At 42.5% G+C, this 18566-nt stretch overlaps 1 pseudogene; it reads right to left on the reverse strand.

Annotated features, from left to right (window-relative positions):
• Nucleotides 1-269: 269 nt before the first annotated feature.
• Nucleotides 270-9562, reverse strand: LOC122685251 (annotated as a pseudogene).
• Between the last annotated feature and the right edge of the window lie 9004 nt (nucleotides 9563-18566).

Below are 18566 nucleotides of genomic sequence, written 5' to 3' on the forward strand. Positions count from 1 at the left end.
TTGTTATGGATAAAATACTAAATATCAAGCAAGTTGTGTTTTGATTAAATAACTTAAACATTTGGTTTTGGTTATCATAAACCTACTGATTTACTAAGTAAAACTTTTTATTACTTTTTTTTTTTTTGATAATAGGTGCTAAGTCAATTCAATCGTGCCCGACTCTTTATGACCCATTGGACTGTAACCCTGCCAGGCTCCTCTGTCCCTGGGATGGCACTAGCTTTATTTCTTCGGGGCTCCTGAGGAGTAGCTGTATGGTCATGGGCTTAGGCGGTGGGCATCTGGGGTGCCTCTGCTTGGAGTGCCCACTGGTGTCACCAGTAAAGCCATTGGGGGAGGTGGGCGCTGCTCCTTTCTTACAAGGCACAGGCCAGGCAGTGGCCACAAGCCCAACTCGCTTAAGGACAGGGCGTTTCATTTCGCGCTCCAGAAGCACGTGGTTCTGCAGTGGGAGCCCCACGCAGACTCTGAGGGTACTCTCAATGCAGTTGGTGCTGGCGGAAGAGTGGGTTGGCCACCGGGCTGGGCCATCGCCCAAGCTGTGCTTGCAAGAAGAAGCCAAGCCGAGCAGCGACAGCACCAGTTGGAAGCTCTGTAGCTCTGGGTTGACATCTGTGCAGAAGATCACGTGCCGGCATGTTTTGGCAGCGGCTCCAGGTTCCGGCGTGAGGGGTTGGCCAGGAGCGAGTCCTCGAACGTGTTGTGCAGTTCCAGCCTATTGGTACCGCCCAGCATCCGCTCTGCTGTGTACTCATCCAGGACACGCTTGCTGTCGCCCACGTGTAGCACGTGCTTGATGACCATGCAGTGATCCGGCTCCTCGCCCTGCAAGTAGAGAGCAGCGTCGCCGGGCACCAGCACATCATATACCACGCTGCTCTTGGACACCTCCTTGGAGCAGAACTGTGTTGGCGCCGACCGGTTCTGCCCATCATTGTTGCCAGGTGGCTGTAGCTCACGATGGACAAGGTCTTGAGGCCAGAGACAATAAGGAAGTCCGTGAGCACGAACCTGATCTTGGTCTGGCCGGACTGATAGTCGTCTCCACCCACAGAAATACGGCGCTGCCACATGAGCTGCAGGGCCCCAGGCACCGGCGTGGTCCGTGGGTACCCACCAAGGCAAGCGCAGCCCTTCAAGACGCTGGCCACCGTGGAGAGCGTGGAGGGCAACACTTCCAGGCCCAGCTGGACGGCGTGCAGCAGGCTCTCAGCGGTGTCACTGAGACCCAGGAGCACTTGGCAGAAGCGCTCAGGGTTCGCGGTCCACACCGCGAGGACGTCTCCTCCGGCTGCTGCGTGCGCGCGCGTGCCCGGGAGGACGTCGTCGGCGTGCGCGCTCTGGTTAGTTAGTTGCGAGGAACTCCGGGGGATACAGGCAGAGCCGAGAGGGCTCAGAGTCTCCAAGAGCGCCCACAGTAGCTCCTGCAGAGCCTGTGAGTGCTGTGACACCTCCTGCAGGTTCAGAGATGATCATGCTCGAGTCGGAGAACAGGCGGTCGTCGAGCACCACCAGGGGCAGTGAGCTGAAGGTCGCGAATAGCTCCTGGCCCTCGGTGTCCAGACTCAGGCTAACGAGGGCTGCGGGCGTCAGCCAGTGGTTGTAGCTGGCCTCCTTGCGGCGGGTGCAGGTGGCCCAGGACAGGTGCAGTCCAGCATGGCAGGGCTCAGCCTGGAGCGGTTGTTCCTGTCCCAGCCGAGCCGGACCCCGAGCTGCGACACCTGCTGGGCGGCCTGCAGGGTGAAGCACGTGAACCTGGCTTCGCGGTTGACAGATGTGATCCAGTACTTAATATAAGTCCTTGGCGTCCGGCTGTAGACCACAGCGGGCTCTCAACCTTGAACACGGTTTTCGTCCATCACAAGGAATGGTGCGGAGTCAGCGGAGACAGCAGCAGGTGGCTAAGTAAAACTTTTTATAAAACTTTTAATAGAGCTATAAAGTTAATCATTTTTTTTTATTTAAAGAGATAACACATAACAGTTTAAGTTCAACTGGGTTTGATTCAAACATATCCTTCTCGACCTAAGACTGTATGAAACATTTTATCTGGACATTACACTGAAAACGAGTCCCTTTGTGTGTGTGTGTGTGTGTGTGTGTGTGTGTGTGTGTGTGTTTAAATTGGAGGATAATTGCTTTACAATGTTATGTTGGTTTCTGCTGCACAAAAATGCGAATTAGCCCTAAGTATACATATATCCCGGGTGTTGGTGATGGACAGGGAGGCCTGGCGTGCTACGATTCATGGAGTCGCAAAGAGTCGGATACGACTGAGCGACTGAACTGAACTGAACTGAAGTGATACATAAATCCCCTCCCTCTTGAGCCTTCCTCCCCCCTCCCCCCATCCCACCTCTCTGCTGCTGCTGCTAAGTCACGTCAGTCGTGTCCGACTCTGTGCAACCCTATAGACGTCAGCCCACCAGGCTCCTCCTTCCCTGGGATTCTATAGGCAAGAATACTGGAGTGGGTTGCCATTTCCTTCTTCAATGCATGAAAGTGAAAAGTGAAAGTGAAGTCGCTCAGTCGTGTCTGACTCCTCGCGACCCCATGAACTGCAGCCCACCAGGCTCCTCCGTCCTTGGGAGTTCCCAGGCAAGAGTACTGGAGTGGGCTGCCATTGGCTTCTCCGTCCCACCTCGCTTGGTCATCACAGGAGCACCTGGTTAAACTCCCAGTGCTACAGAGCTGCTTCCCACTAGCTAGCTAGTTTACACGTGGTAGTGTGTATCTGTTAGTGCTACTCTCTGGGTGTGTCCCACCCTCCTTCCCCTCCTGTGTGCACAAGACTGTCCTCTACCTTTGGGTCCATTCCTTCCCTGCAGATAGGTTCATCGGTACCATTTTTCTAGATTCTAACACATCCTATATGTGTTAATATAGGGTATTTGTTTTTCTCTTTCTGACTTACTTCACTCTATATAACATGATCTAGGTTCATCCACCTCAGTTCACCTGACTCAATTGCCTTTCTTTTTACAGTTGAGTAATATTCCATTGTACATTTGTACAACATCTGTCCATTCATCTGTCGATGGATGTGTAGGGTGCTTCCATATCCTGGCAATTGTAAATAGTGCTGCAATGAACATATTGGTACACGTGTCTTTTTGAATTATGGTTTTATCAGGGTATATGCCCAGTAATTGAATTATGGTTTTATCAGGGTATATGCCCAGTAATGGGATTGCTGGGTCATAAAATAGTTTTATTCCTAGTTTTTAAAGAAATCTCCATGTTACTTTCCATAGTGGTTGTATCGATTTGCGCTCTTGCCAACAATGCTAGAGGGTTCCCTTCTCTCCACATCCTCTCCAACATTTATTGTTTGTAGATTTTTTGGCGATGGTCATTCTGACTGGTGTGAAGTAGTAACTCATTGTAGTTTTGATTTGCATTTCTCTAATAATGAGTGATGTAGAGCATCTTTTTGTGTGTTTGTTAGCCATCTGTATATCTTTGGAGAAATGTCTGTTTAGATCTTCTGCCCATTTTTTGATTGGGTTGTTTGTTTTTCTGATATTGAGCTGCATGAGCCGCCTGTATATTTTGGAGATTAATCTTTTGTCAGTTGCTTTGCTTGCAACTCCTATTCTGAGGATTGGCTTTTAACCTCATTAATAGTTTCCTTTGCTGTGTGAAAGCTTTTAATTTTAATTAGGTCCCTTTTGTTTTTATTTCCATTACTCTAGGAGGTGGGTCAAAGAGGATCTTGCTGTAATTTATGTCAAGGAGTGTTTTGCTATGTTTTTCTCTAGGAGTTTTATAGCTTCTGGCCTTACATTTAGGTCTTTAATCCATTTGAGTTTATTTTTGTGTATGGTGTTAGGGAACATTCTAATTTCATTTTTTTTACATGTAGCTTCCAGTTCTTCCAACACAATTTATTGAAGAGGTTTTCTTTTCTTGCCTGTCTATTTGTCTTACATAGCTGATGTCTTGACTGACATCTCCTATAAAATTAGTGAAGGGATGACTTAATCCCTTTCGTTTCATGACAGTTAATTTATGTAAACTCACATAGTCTTACAATTCTTTTATTGTCAGATTTAATATAAAATCTTAGATGGAATGACTGGGGTATAGAATCAAAGAATATATGTTGACACAATTTTAAAAACTAAATTGTTTGCATGTTTATTTACTCTATGATAAATAAATAAATATTTACTCTGTGAGGGCTTTCCTGGTAGCTCAGCTGGTAAAGAATTCTCCTGTGATGCAGGAGACCTGCATTTGATCCCTGGGTTGGGAAGATCCCCTGGAGAAGGGAAAGGCTACCCACTCCAGTTTTCTGGCCTGGAGAGTTCCATGGACTGTATAAATCCATGCTCGAAAAGAGCTGAGCGACTTTCACTTTACTCTATGAAGTCCTTTAAACACTAGATGGCACTAAAAATATATCATGATAAATTTTGTTATTCATCAAGCAGATGTAGTATTAATTTTATGACCTTGTAAGTTGGTACATACTTTGTTTAAATTTTTTAAACATTTAAAACAACTGAAGTGCTACTAGTGCAGTTGATTGTTGAAAGAGGTAATAAAATCACCAAACTGGAGAAATACAGAATTTGTAATTAAAGCTATTCAGTGTTTAGTGGACAACAGATATTACCTTTCTGAAGGCTTTTTCATCATATGTGTTTGCTCTCTAAATTCACTAAGGGAAAGAACTACTTTGCAAATGAACTTAATGGATAGGTCCTTTTTATTTCTTTGTCTGCACTAGATCTTAATTGTGGCAGTTGGTATCTTTGATCTTCATTGTGGTGGCCTGTGAACTCTATATTGTGGCATGTGGGATCTAGTTCCCCGACCAGGAATTGAACTGGGACCCCCTGTATTGGGAGTGCAGAGTCTTAGCCACTGGACCACCAGCAAAGTCCCCAGTGAATAGATTCTTGAACTGTTTAATAATCTGATTGATGATGTAGCATGACATATGAGCACATTGATAAAAGATTTAAATTCTTGACATGTAATACTTCTTCCAGCAAAAATAACATAAAACTAGTTATATGCCACTACATGAGGACATCAGTGACTCATGATAGATTTATCATCAGTTCAAGGAATATTTCCAATTAGTCACTGCACAGAGAGCTTTGAAATGACCCAAAATATCACATAAAGAGTTTCCTAAATTTGACAGCTGTCCTAAAATTTTACCCATTATTAGTAGATAGTTTGTGAAGCTGAAAGAAACTTTTATATACTATTGCAAGAAAACACAGTAAGATCAAGTATGCTGGAGGAAAGCCCCAGTTATCTTCTTCGTCCTGTGGAGACAGGATTGATGAGGCTAGCCAGTCACCAGGGAGAGGTGTGTTAGGTGGTTACATAATTCAAGTGTTCCATAGTGTCTGGATCTTGTGATATTTGTAGTATTTGTCTGCTTTATATATATTTCGTTTGTTGTTACTTCTCATTACAAACATGTTATTCATTTTTGTATGTAATGTTGTATTTTTTTCTTAAATAGGGTTCAAAAACGGTATAAGCTTCAGATTGCACAAATTATTCATTTTTAGCCCATACAGTCTCTGCTTTTTTTTTCACTATTGGACTTTTGTTTATGTTGTTTTCTTTGTTTTTTTTTTTTTTTTTTTTATTTTTTTTAATTTTTTAATTAGTTTATAATGTTTATAATAGCCAGGACATGGAAGCAACCTAGATGCCCATCAGCAGATGAATGGATAAGGAAGCTGTGGTACATATACACCATGGAATATTACTCAGCTGTCAAAAAGAATTCATTTGAATCAGTCCTAATGAGATGGATGAAACTGGAGCCCATTATACAGAGTGAAGTAAGCCAGAAAGATAAAGAACACTACAGCATACTAACACATATATATGGAATTTATAAAGATGGTAATGATAACCCTATATGCAAAACAGAAAAAGAGACACAGAAATACAGAACAGACTTTTGAACTCTGTGGGAGAATGTGAGGGTGGGATGTTTCAAAAGAACAGCATGTATACTATCTATGGTGAAACAGATCACCAGCCCAGGTGGGATGCATGAGACAAGTGCTCGGGCCTGGTGCACTGGGAAGACCCAGAGGAGTCGGGTGAAGAGGGAGGTGGGAGGGGGGATCGGGATGGGGAATAAGTGTAAATCTATGGCTGATTCATATCAATGTATGACAAAACCCACTGAAATGTTTTCTTTGTTTTTATGTCCTTTCTCTCAATATTGCCTTTCTAATTTCTACTTGCCTACGACTATAAGACCTGGTACATATATCATATTTCCTTCATGAAAAGGGCTTTGATCTCTCTCTCAAAACTCTACATTTCCTCAAGTCAATCAAGAATAATTTCTCCATCATCTAGAGAAATGTATTTTTATTTCTTTTGTGACATGTTACTTTGTATATCTTATATTATACATACTTATGAATGTGTTATTTTTCCCTGTTGGGTTCTTAACTTTCTAATGAAAGAGTCTAAATCTTACCCATATGCATCCTGTGTAATACTTAGCATAGTAATTTATATCATAGGTATCCCCCAAATATGTGTAAAATAAAGTAATGAAGGCATGAACATTGTTTGATCTGAGGGTCACAGCATAATGTTTTTCTCTGCCTATTTATTTGAACTCTGGATGTTTTGGTCTTAGGTGTATGCTTGTATTTAAAATAAAATATGCAACAACCAGAATCTTGGAGAAAATAAAGGAGGGCATTCTACATTTACAAGAAATCATAGCCCTATCTTGATATCGGCAACATTACAAGACCACAGATACCTCTTCAAGCATATATTTAGTCTGTATCAGAAGGCAGCAAACTATAGCCCATGGGCTAACTCCAGTCAGCTGCCTACTTTTGTAAATAATGTTTTACTGAAACACAGCTGATTCATTTTTATCATGTCTGTGGTTGTTTTCAAGTCACAAAAGCACATTTGAGTTGTTTCGACAGACTGTTATAGTGAACAGAGCCTAAAATCTTTACCATCTGATCCTTTAACAAGAAAATTTTGCTGACCTCTGATATGAATCTTGTTGGTAGTTAGGTAGTCAGATGACCGTATAGGAGAATGCAAAGCTTTTCTTTTAAAAAATGAGTTGGGAATAAGAGAACTACTAAAATTTTAGCTTTGGAGTTATCACTTTTTCAGAGTTTTTGAAAGATTAGTTTTCTCTTGGTGCATATACACCCCATTGGGTAGTAGGAGCTACTTCATAGAAATTTGCAAACAGTGGAGAAAGACCCACACATTTTAGTTCCGCACTAAGTAGGCCAACCAGTAGTCACCAAATCAGTGACTTTTGAAGTCCTACCATTCAGTTCAGTTCAGTCACTTACGTCCGACTCTTTGCAACCCCATGGACTGCAGCATGCTGGGCTTCCCTGTCCATCACCAACTTGTGGAGCTTGCTCAAACTCTTGTCCATTGAGTCGGTGATGCCATCCAACCATCTCATCCTCTGTCATCCCCTTCTCCTCCCGTCTTCAATCTTTCCCAGCATAAGTGTCTTTCAATGAGTCAGTTCTTTGCATCAGGTGGCCAAAGTATTGGAGTTTCAGCTTCAGGATCTGTCCTTCCAATGAATATTCAGGACTGATCTCATTTAGGATGGACTGGTTGGATCTCCTTGCAGTTCAAGGGACTCTCAAGAATCTTCTCCAACACTGCAGTTCAAAAGCATCAATTCTTTGGCACTCAGCTGTCTTTATAGTCCAACTCTCACATCCATACATGACTACTGGAAAAACCATAGGTTTGACTGGATGGACCTTTGTTGGCAAAGTAATATCTCTGGTTTTTAATATGCTGTCTAGGTTGGTCATAGCTTTTCTTCGAAGGAGCAAGCGTCTTTTAATTTCATGGCTGTAGTCACCATCTGCAGTGATTTTAGAGCACCCCCCCCCAAATAAAATCTGCTGCTGTTTCCACTGTTTCCCCATCTATTTGCCATGAAGTGATGGGACTGGATGCCATGATCTTAGTTTTCTGAATGTTGAGGTTTAAGCCAACTTTTTCACTCTGCTCTTTCACTTTCATCAAGAGGCTCTTTAATTCTTTGCTTTCTGCCTTAAGGATGCTGTCAGTCCTACAAAGCCCTGACAAATGCATTAACTGGCAGCGGGGGTGGCATTTGGGGGAGACAAGAATTCCAGTGCCCTCCATGGCATTCGCTGGTTTCGGCACAGTGAGGTAGGTCTGCGGTGATCTCAGTGTGTAAGGGAGGTTCTTTTTTTTTTAATTCCCACAACAGTTAATCACTGTTGTTGCACAGCAGGACACTGGTTACTGTCATCACAGAGAAGCCGTTGCTGTGGTCTTTCTGGAAGCCAAGGAGAAAAAGCCTAGAATTTTTAAAGGTTAAGGATTTTAGTCCTTACTTTGTATATCCATCCCTGGGTAGCACGGAATGGGTACAAAGGTATAATTCTTAGCATCTGCCCTTCCCAGCTCACATTAAAATAAACACACACACACACACACACACACACACACACACACACACACACACACACACACACACACACACACTCACACTCCCTATTGTGCACAGTAGGCCTGGCTCCATCCAGTGAAGGATGGATCTGGTATGCAGAGTGAGGGCTGTGTCGTGAGTTGAGAGGCCCTGGAACAGGAGACCTTTATCACATAGGCAACTGGCATCCGTTCTCTGCTTTTTCTCGGTTCCTTTCACCTGCCTCGGCTTCTCCTAACCTCTCTGCCCTACCTTTTCCTGTTCAGACCAATTTCCAGTCTTCCAAGAGTAGGAGATCAAGTCATGGGGCAACCGAGTTAAAACCTCATTTCCTCTGAAACATTGAAGGTGGAGAGATTTCAAGAGGGCACTTGAGGGGCTTCCCTGGGGGCTTCATGGTAAAAAATCCGCCCGCTCAGGTGGTTCAGTCCTTGATCTGGGGAGATCCCACGGTGCATGGAGTGGCCCAGCCTGTGCACCATAGCCGTGGAGCTTGGGCTCTAGAGTTGGGGGCGCACCACAGAGCCCCAGGCACCTAGAGCCTGTCCTCCGCAATAATAGAAGCCGCTGTTAACGAGAAGCCTGCACACGGCAACTAGAGTAGCCCCCACCACTCAAAGCAACTAGAGAAAAGCCCACACAACAACAAAGACCCAGCACAGCCAAAAATAAATACATCAATGACTAAATTAAAGAAAAATAAAAAGAGGACACCATTGCAGAGAAGCCAGCTCTGCTTGGCAAAAATGAGGTGGTTCAACGGGCTATATATGCCAAAAAGTTGTTCTCTGTGGTGAGAGCAGCAAAGGGTCCCGCTGAGCAGACCCAGGGCCACTGCCTTCTTATCCCTGAGACTGCCGGGTAGGAATGAGCGCCTTAGATGAAAACACAAAGCCAGGATATTTATATTAAGACAAAAGTTAAAATACTCAAGATACACCACCTGCACACAACTCGTCCAGTTGGCATCCTGAGACAGCAGGACCCAAGGTGCGGTTTTCTAAGGGAGCAAATATCTAACGAGTGTATTGGCTCAGAAGGCTGTGTGGGTGGGAGTGGGCAGCTGTTCCTCTGAGCAGCCCTTTTGCCTGTCATCACGACACATTTCTTGGGACAGTTCCTGGCACCCTATTTCAGGAGTGGAGACGACATGGAAAAAATCTGACCTTACCTGGGAGAGATTCCATCCTGCGAAATATAGTGACTGGTGGGTTGAACCCATCAACCTGATCTCATGCCTTAACTTTTCATTCTGGCATGGCAAATGTTATTACTACATACCCCTCTTTAAAAGGAAAACACCTTCTCTACTCCAGCCACTTTCAAAAGCTGGAGATTCTGGGGTCAGAGATTTGGATAAAGCGTCCAGGCCCCAGAGGGAATTTCTTCCAGAGCCCTCCTGAGCATGTGAGCAGAGCACAGATGAAGTTCCTTTCCTCACCACCGCCTCAAGGCACGTGGGACGAGGGGCCAACGGTGAGGACCGGCCTGAGGTGCACGGCGGTACCAGCTGCCCCTACCCACCCTGTCCCCGCTTTCCCACTCTGCAGATTGATGCCTGAACCTGGGAACTCTCCTGATGGCAAAAGCCTAGTCCCCACACTGGGGCTCAATTCTCCTCTGAAGCAGGGCAGGGCCCTGGGTCTCATCGACCTCCCTGGAGTCTGGCTTTCCTGGTGAGCTGGGGACTTTCAGTGGACAGGAAGCCACGTGTAGCAGATGCTCTGGCAGATGCAGTGTGTCTGGAGCTGGAGTGGCCCCTTTCTCTCTTGGCTGGTTGGTCTAAATCTTCACAGTTACAGCACCTGTCTCCCTTTCATCTTTCTTCTGCATGTGGTTCCCTTTGGCCACCTCTCACTCCCAGTTCAGAACACACAGCAGGGCCGGTGACACAGAGATTCCAGCCCCTAAGGGGGCTTCTCAAAGGTGAGGTCCAGGGCCCCGTCCTCCTTCAGGCCCTGGAAACCCTCCGTGCGTCATTCACTCTGGGGCACAGAGTGTGGCACAAGCTTGATGCTGCCGTTCGTGAACAGCAGGCCTGACCCATGTTCCCGCTGGGACCCACGTACAGGAGCTGGCATGGTGCTGCAGCTCTGCCATCCGGGCCGTGTGCTCTGGCACCTTGGCGCAGCCACCTGCAAGCTGCTGGCCTGACCTGGAGACCATGGTGGTCAGCTGAGCACCTGATTAGGCAGTTGCTGCCCCCTGAGAGTCCAGAGGCACAGAGGTGGGCGAAGAGGCTGCTGCAGCTGCTCTCCGACCCCAGGTGATGCTTATGACACCAGCATTTGAGAATCGTGACTTAGACCAAGAGAGTGAGGAGCAGGTTTAAAAAAGGGTATAAACTCATTGTGGTTTTGATTTGCATTTCTCTGATAATGAGTGATGTTGAGCATCTTTTCATGTGTTTGTTAGCCATCTGTATGTCTTCTTTGGAGAAATGTCTGTTTATTTCTTTGGCCCATTTTTTTCGAGAGAACAGCATTGAAACATGTATATTATCAAGGGTGAAACAGATCACCAGCCCAGGTTGGATGCATGAGACAAGTGCTCGGGGCTGGTGCACTGGGAAGACCCAGAGGGATGGGATGGAGAGGGAGGTGGGAGGGGGGATTGGGAATACATGTAAATCCATGGCTGATTCATGTCAATGTATGGCAAAAACCACTACAATATTGTAAAGTAATTAGCCTCCAACTAATAAAAATAAATGGGAAAAAAATTGTATAAGCGTATATGAAAACTTGCTTATGATAGACCTGCAGCTTCCAAAGCACACACTGGGCAGGTTCAGGGATGTGCTCACGGAATGGGGATTTGAGCTTGGGCTGCGTGATGGGCGAGGCATCAGATATTTGGCATCTGGACTCTGACCGGTTCTGGGAGGGTAGACTTGGGCCTGCGGTGCTTAGGAAGAATCTCAGAAACTATTAGAGGAGAGGTGTCTGAAATAATTGAAAAGAGAAGAAAATTGCACTTAGCTGTGCAATTTATTCAAGATCCAGTCTTAATTTTAGATCTACTAGTTCCCACCCAGGTCTCATTGCAGTAGCACCAAAATGGAAGTTACTGCTTTTACTACTTGAGGAGCACTCAGCTTAGCTTCTCAGAGTCTCATCTTTCAAGTGTGTCTAACATGAACGTAAATGAATTTTTTTTCTACTACTTGAAATAGACAATTTAAAAACAAATTTTGACTTTTCAGCCCCCTTTTGATCTAAATCTTCTAGGACTACTTAACACATGCTTGTGTCCTTTTGCATGATCCAGCTAGAACCAGGATAGGGGTTTCTGATTCTTCAACTATTTTGAAAGTAAGGCAATACAAAAAGATAAAATAATTTGCATAATTAGTTGCAACTTATATTGGTCTATGCCCCCTTTCCTCCTCCTGCCCCCCTCCTGTAGTCTCAGAGGAAAGATACAAGATGGGATAGAAAAAAACGAGAGCAAAATGAATTTTACATTTTCTGCATTTGACTGCTTTGTTCTTTGTATTACTTAATGGTACCAGAGTATGAGCAGTTTGTTAAGTTTTTTCATAATGTAAGTGCCTATCTTCATCAGGGGTATTTTTTCCTCACTAAGACCATTCACTCTTATTTGCATAGTGAAATCACAGGAGCGTGCAAAAGACACAAATCCCTGAAATTCAGACTATTTTTAGCCGTAAATGATTCTGATCAGCATACATATCTATGTCACTCACTGCGTATTTACCATGGATTATTAATTCTTTATGTTCACTAAGGCATATCTCTCAGTCTTAAAGTTCCTTTGTATTCCATCAGATTTATGGTACATAGTTAGTCCTCAATACATATGAGTTGATTTATACAGCTGGGAAAGAGGATAGGTTCAAAGTTATTGATAACGCCAGTTGGAAAATTTGCGATCTGTACAACTGCGCGTGGATGAACGGTTATAAGTGAAATGTATGGTGGATAATGTGAGAATACTCTAGCAAGCATTATTTGTGAAAGGTGGGCAATTCTTGATGCACTGAGAAATTTACAACAGAATAGTGATGTATTGCAAAACTTGTCTATAAGATTTGCACCCTTAAGCATTTTCCAAAATTAGAGAAAAAGATATTATAAATCCTTTTTGGAATCGTTACTGCAATTTGCATACATAGGTACTCTCTGGAGACCCTTGGTTATCAGTTTCTTCTTTTTGATAAAGACGGAGCAGGTTTTCCGTCCCTTGCTGACCACACTTTGTACATATACTGCATCTGTCAGGAACACTCTTCATCTTCGGTGTGCCCCATCCTAGAAAGTACCCACATGTGATACTCTTTGCTTCATTTCTAGGTGTAAACGTTTCTCTTTCCAATTTGTTATATCAAAGGTTGGGGCTATTTTGAAATATTGAGAAACAAATGGAAACCCATATGGCAGAGATTTTTTTTTTAAAGACATGTTTATCACCATTTGGGGAGTGATAAGGAAGCTATTCTGTCTTCACTGAGGACAAAGTAATTGTCAATATGCTTAAATTGCTGGAAAGTGTACTGAGAATAGACACAAGGAAGTTTCTCCGTAGGGAGTGTTGTTAGGTCCTTGAATGGGTGACATAGAAGGTAGATCACTTTGATTTTTATTAAAAACTCTTCGGTATCTTACTAAGATCTGAATTCTTGAATTTTGAATTCTAGTACATTTCTTTTACTTTGGAAATAAGCAAACCAAAAATTCCCACCAAAATGTCCTTTCTTTAAGGCCTCAGTTCTTCCTAGAGCTAGTGATAATGGATAGAATATGGAAGATTTCACTGAAGACTGTGAGTGCTGCTATAGAAAAGGCATTTGAGGAGTTTTATTAAGTGTGAAAAAGCAAGATGCTCTTATGGCATGTATAACTGTGGCTGCCTTCAAAAAGGCAAGCATGGTGTCAGAAAACAGGAGTGGAGAGGGATTGTTTTTGTAGCGAACCAGCCTTGGTAGCTCAGCTGGTAAAGAATCCACCTGCAATGCTGGAGTTCCTGATTTGATTCCTGGGTTGGGAAGAACTCCTGGAGAAAGGGGTAGGCTACCCACTCCAGTATTCTTGGGCTTCCGTGGTGGCTTAGACTGTAAAGAATCTGCCTGCAATGCAGGAGACCTGGGTTTGATCCCTGGGTTGGGAAAATCCCCTGGAGGAGGGCATGGCAACCGACCCCAGTATTCTTGCCTAGAGAATCCCATGGACAAGGGAGCCTGGCGGGGTCCAGTCCATGGGGTCTCAAAGGGTCAGACGTGACTGAGCGATTTTTCACTTTTTCGAGTGCATATATTGCCTATTCTGAAACAAATAAAATAGTAAAATTCAAAAAACTCTTAATTTGTGAACAAAAAAGCAGTAACACCCTGAATTCATTTAATGTTGACCAATAGGGATGTAGTTAGGTAAATCACTATGCTCCATCTAATGGAATAAACTGCACCTGTTAAAAAAAATGAGGTAGGCATAGAGAACATAGTAAGTGAACAAAAGCAAAATGCAGTATGTACAGTTTCATTTCTATACATTTTTAAAGGTCACTCAAAGAGCTTTGTATACATAAACTCTTCTATGTGCCAGTGTTGTTTTCTGGAAGGACACACGTGGAAGGATGAATAGGGTTTTCCGATGGGAAGAGAATAGAGGTTGAACGAATGGGGAGGATGGTGTTATTTGTCATACATTTCTGAGTGTTTATAATATATGTGTATGTTACTTTAATGAATGCTTAAAATTATATTATGGCTTTGTGGAAAAGTTCAGTGTCACATTCCATATTTTCCTAAACTGATGTGAATCCAAGTAGATTAGTTATATAATATTATAGAAAACACCTGTAAAAATTTCACAAGGAGATAGCAGCTAATCCATTCTAGACATTTTCTTTTTCTTTTCTTTTTTGCAGTCACACTCTTTCTTTAGAAGTGATTTATTAAAAATGGTTGGATTTTCCAAATTATTAGCAACCATATGATGCAATTGAAATAGTAGTAGCCTGAGAGTCTCACTAGGACTTCTACTTGGACCCCTTCAGCCTAAGACTCAGCAAATTTCTGTGTTCAAAGAAAGAGATGACTAGTTCATCTCTTTAAGATTCTGTCCCACGTTAGAATCCCAGGATTCTTTTACTGCTAGAAAGCAAAGAATTAAATGCTGATTTTAGTAACATTGAATTTAAAGATTTAAATCTGTGATTTAAAGATTTTTAGCATCCTATGTGATATTATATATCAGCAATTAGGAATTCTGGCTCTTACACCAGTGTGTGTAGGTTAGTACCTTGGTAGAGGCTTGGTGATTATGGTTGGTATAATAATGACCCTTCAAAGATGGCTATGCTTTTACCCGTGAAACCTGTACATGCTGTATGTACATGTTGCCTAAAGTAACAAAGGGATTTTTGTAGTCCCTTTTGTTCAGTTCAGTTTGGTTGCTCAGTCGTGTATGACTCTTTGTGACCCCGTGGACTGCAGCACTCCAGGCTTCCCTGTCCATCACCAACTCCCAGAGCTTGCTCAAACTCATGTCCATTGTGTCGGTGATGCCATCCAACCATCTCATTCTCTTGTCGTTCCCCTCTCCTCCTGCCTTCAATCTTTCCCAGCATCAGGGTCTTTCCCAGTGAGTCAGTTCTTTGCATCAGGTGGCCAAAGTGTTGGAGCTTCAGCTTCAGCATCAGTCCTTTCAATGAATATTCAGGCCTGATTTCCTGTAGGATTGACTGGTTTGATCTCTCTGCTGTCCAAGGGACTCTCAAGAGTCTTCTCTAACACCATAGTTCAAAAGCGTCAATTCTTTGGTACTCAACTTTCTTTATAGTCCAACTTTCACATCCATACCTGACTATTGGAAAAACCATAGGTTTGACTAGACGGACTTCTGTTGGCACAGTAATATCTCTGCTTTTTAATATGCTGTCTAGGTTGGCCATAGATTGTCTTCTAAGGAGCAAGTGTCTTTTGATTTCATGGCTGCAGTCATTATCTGCAGTGATTTTGGAGGCCAAGAAAATAAAGTCTCTCACTGTTTCCATTGTTTCCCCATCTGTTTGCCATGAAGTGATCCGACCAGATGCCATGGGACCAGAGTCCCTTTTGTAGTTGTGATTAATTTAATGATTTATGAGATAGGAAAATTATCCTGAAATATCATAATATCATAATCTTTGTAAGAGGGAGGCAGGAGGGTCAGTATCAGGGCCAGGAGGGGTTCCGATGACATTAGAGGTCATAGAATCAGAAAGAGATTTAAGGATGGTATACTTCTGACTTGGAAGGACCTAGGCCAAGGAACACAGGAAATCTCCAGAAGCTGGAAAAAGCAAAGGAATAGATTTTTCTCTTGAAACTCCAGAAGAAACAAAATCCTTCTGACACCTTGATTTTAGCCCAGTGAAACCCATTTTGTACTTCTGATCTCCAGAACGGTATCTTAGTATCTTAATAAGTTTATTTTTATTTTTTTTTATTGTTTGGAGGCTAATTACTTCACAACATTTCAGTGGGTTTTGTCATACATTGAGATGAATCAGCCATAGATTTACATGTATTCCCCATCCCGATCCCCCCTCCCACCTCCCTCTCCACCCGATTCCTCTGGGTCTTCCCAGTGCACCAGGCCTGAGCACTTGTCTCATGCATCCCACCTGGGCTGGTGATCTGTTTCACCATAGATAATATACATGCTGTTCTTTCGAAACATCCCACCCTCACCTTCTCCCACAGAGTTCAAAAGTCTGTTCTGTACTTCTGTGTCTCTTTTTCTGTTTTGCATATAGGGTTATCGTTACCATCTTTCTAAATTCCATATATATGTGTTAGTATGCCGTAATGTTCTTTATCTTTCTGGCTTACTTCACTCTGTATAATGGGCTCCAGTTTCATCCATCTCATTAGAACTGATTCAAATGAATTCTTTTTTAACCGCTGAGTAATATTCCATGGTGTATATGTACCACAGCTTCCTTATCCATTCATCTGCTGATGGGCATCTAGGTTGCTTCCATGTCCTGGCTATTATAAACAGTGCTGTGATGAACATTGGGGTGCACGTGTCTCTTTCAGATCTGGTTTCCTCAGTGTGTATGCCCAGAAGTGGGATTGCTGGGTCATATGACAGTTCTATTTCCAGTTTTTTAAGAAATCTCCACACTGTTTTCCATAGTGGCTGTACTAGTTTATATTGCTTTAAATCGCTAAGTCATGATAATTTGTTACAGCAGCAATAGGAAACTAATGCTGTGATATACATGTAGAATGAAAACTTAGAGGTCATATCAATTGTTGTACATGTTTCCATCTTCTTTAATACAAATAGAAATTGTCAACCGAAGCAAGACTGAAGAAAACTTGTGACCACTCACTACCAATCAATAATACACATAAAATGTTGTTGACTTTTATAGACAAAATATAGGAAAATATAAATCAATAGGTAAGTTTAAGGAACTTCCCTGACTTTTAGTTGTAAATGTACACTATTTCAGAAGGATAAGTTGCCAATAGTCATTCGATGAGACTAAGAATGAAGGAATACTGTTGTGCTTGGCATGGATGGTGGAAAACTGTATGGGACTGTTTCAGTTTTTTCCTAGCCTTCTAATGTAAATAGCTCTATAGGAAAAGGTGACATTTTTGTAGTGGTATCAAGTCCTGCCTGTAAGAATGATTAACAGTGGCAACAAATACTGAAGTCCTGGTTCACTGTCCATCTGCATCCATTTTACTCTAGCTCAGCACTTCTCTGTCAGATACAATTTTAAATGTCAAGCACAACTCAAGTGGGACTTACAGAGAAGGGAATTTGTGAACATAATGTATTACAAGTGTCTTATTTTCCTGAAGAATTGACCATGTTTACCAAGATTTACTGTGCTTTTTTTTCCCTCACTGTGCTTTTCCTCCTACCTTACAGAGAGAGAGGGAGAATGTTGATGAGAGACGCCCTGTGGCAGTGATAGATCACTTGGAAGCCCTGGTGACCTTTAGGGAAGGCGAATTTCAGGATTTTCACTTGAAGTCCATCCTGGGCCTGATGGCCTTTGTTATCAGGAAATCCTGTTTTATTTAACATTCAGTGAAGTGTGCCTGGGGAGGAGGGGTGGGTGGAAAGAAGCGAATTCCTTGAATAGGGACAGAACTGCAAATTCGGTGAGTGAATGAGTAAGAATCTACTATAGTCAGAGAGACATGTCTTCTTTGATGTCATAGGGGAACATAGCAAGCTATTTACTTCTGCGGTCTAGAAACTTTATTAGAACTGTGGGCTCTGTTGACAGACTCTGGGTTTGAAATTTAAATTTGTTAAATTTCACTGGCCATATAGAATACTGTGTGGCACTTATCCTTAATATTATCTTCCATTTCAGACTGTTTATAATAGAAAAAAGAGTAAGAGAGGTAACTTTGCTATTCTAATGCTTTGATATATGCCCATGTAGAGAACTGTGAGAGAAGAAAATATAGTATCTTTCAATTACATAAAATATATCATCTCAATTGTCTCTTTTGAGTGTCTTGTTTCATGATGCTTTGTAATTAGGTGTATTTTCCCTTTCTAAAAGCATTTTAGCAAGAAATCTATCTTATTTTAAATGTATTATATGCTTGAAGAAAATATGCAAAGAGATAATATCTGAAATTAAAAGGAACTAGTGAGCCAAGCTCAGGAAGCACAGAGTCATGTACAGGTTAAACTCACAATGTGTGTCTTAACATGCTGAGATACATATTAACCAAATTGACAAGAATTAAAGACAAAGAGGGAAAATATTAAAAAAAGCAAGTGACAGAGAAAGGGAAGGTTATCAGTTGGTTTTTCAGCAGAAATTCTGCAGGCCAGAAGGGTATGGCATGCTATATTTAAAGTGACAACAGGGAAAACCTACAACCCAAAATACTCTACCCAGCAAGACTCTCAGATTTGATGGATAGATCAAAAAGTTTGACAGACAAGAAAAAGCTAAGAGAACTCAACACACCAAATTCAGCATTTAAACAAATGCTAAAGGAACTTCTCTAGGTGGAAAAGAAGAGGCAACAACTAGAAACAAGAAAATTATGAATTGGAAAGCTCAGCAGTAAAGGCAAACATACAGTTAAGGTTAGGAAATCATC

This window comes from Cervus elaphus, chromosome 28 (assembly GCF_910594005.1).
Source record: "Cervus elaphus chromosome 28, mCerEla1.1, whole genome shotgun sequence".
Classification (NCBI taxonomy): domain Eukaryota; kingdom Metazoa; phylum Chordata; class Mammalia; order Artiodactyla; family Cervidae; genus Cervus; species Cervus elaphus.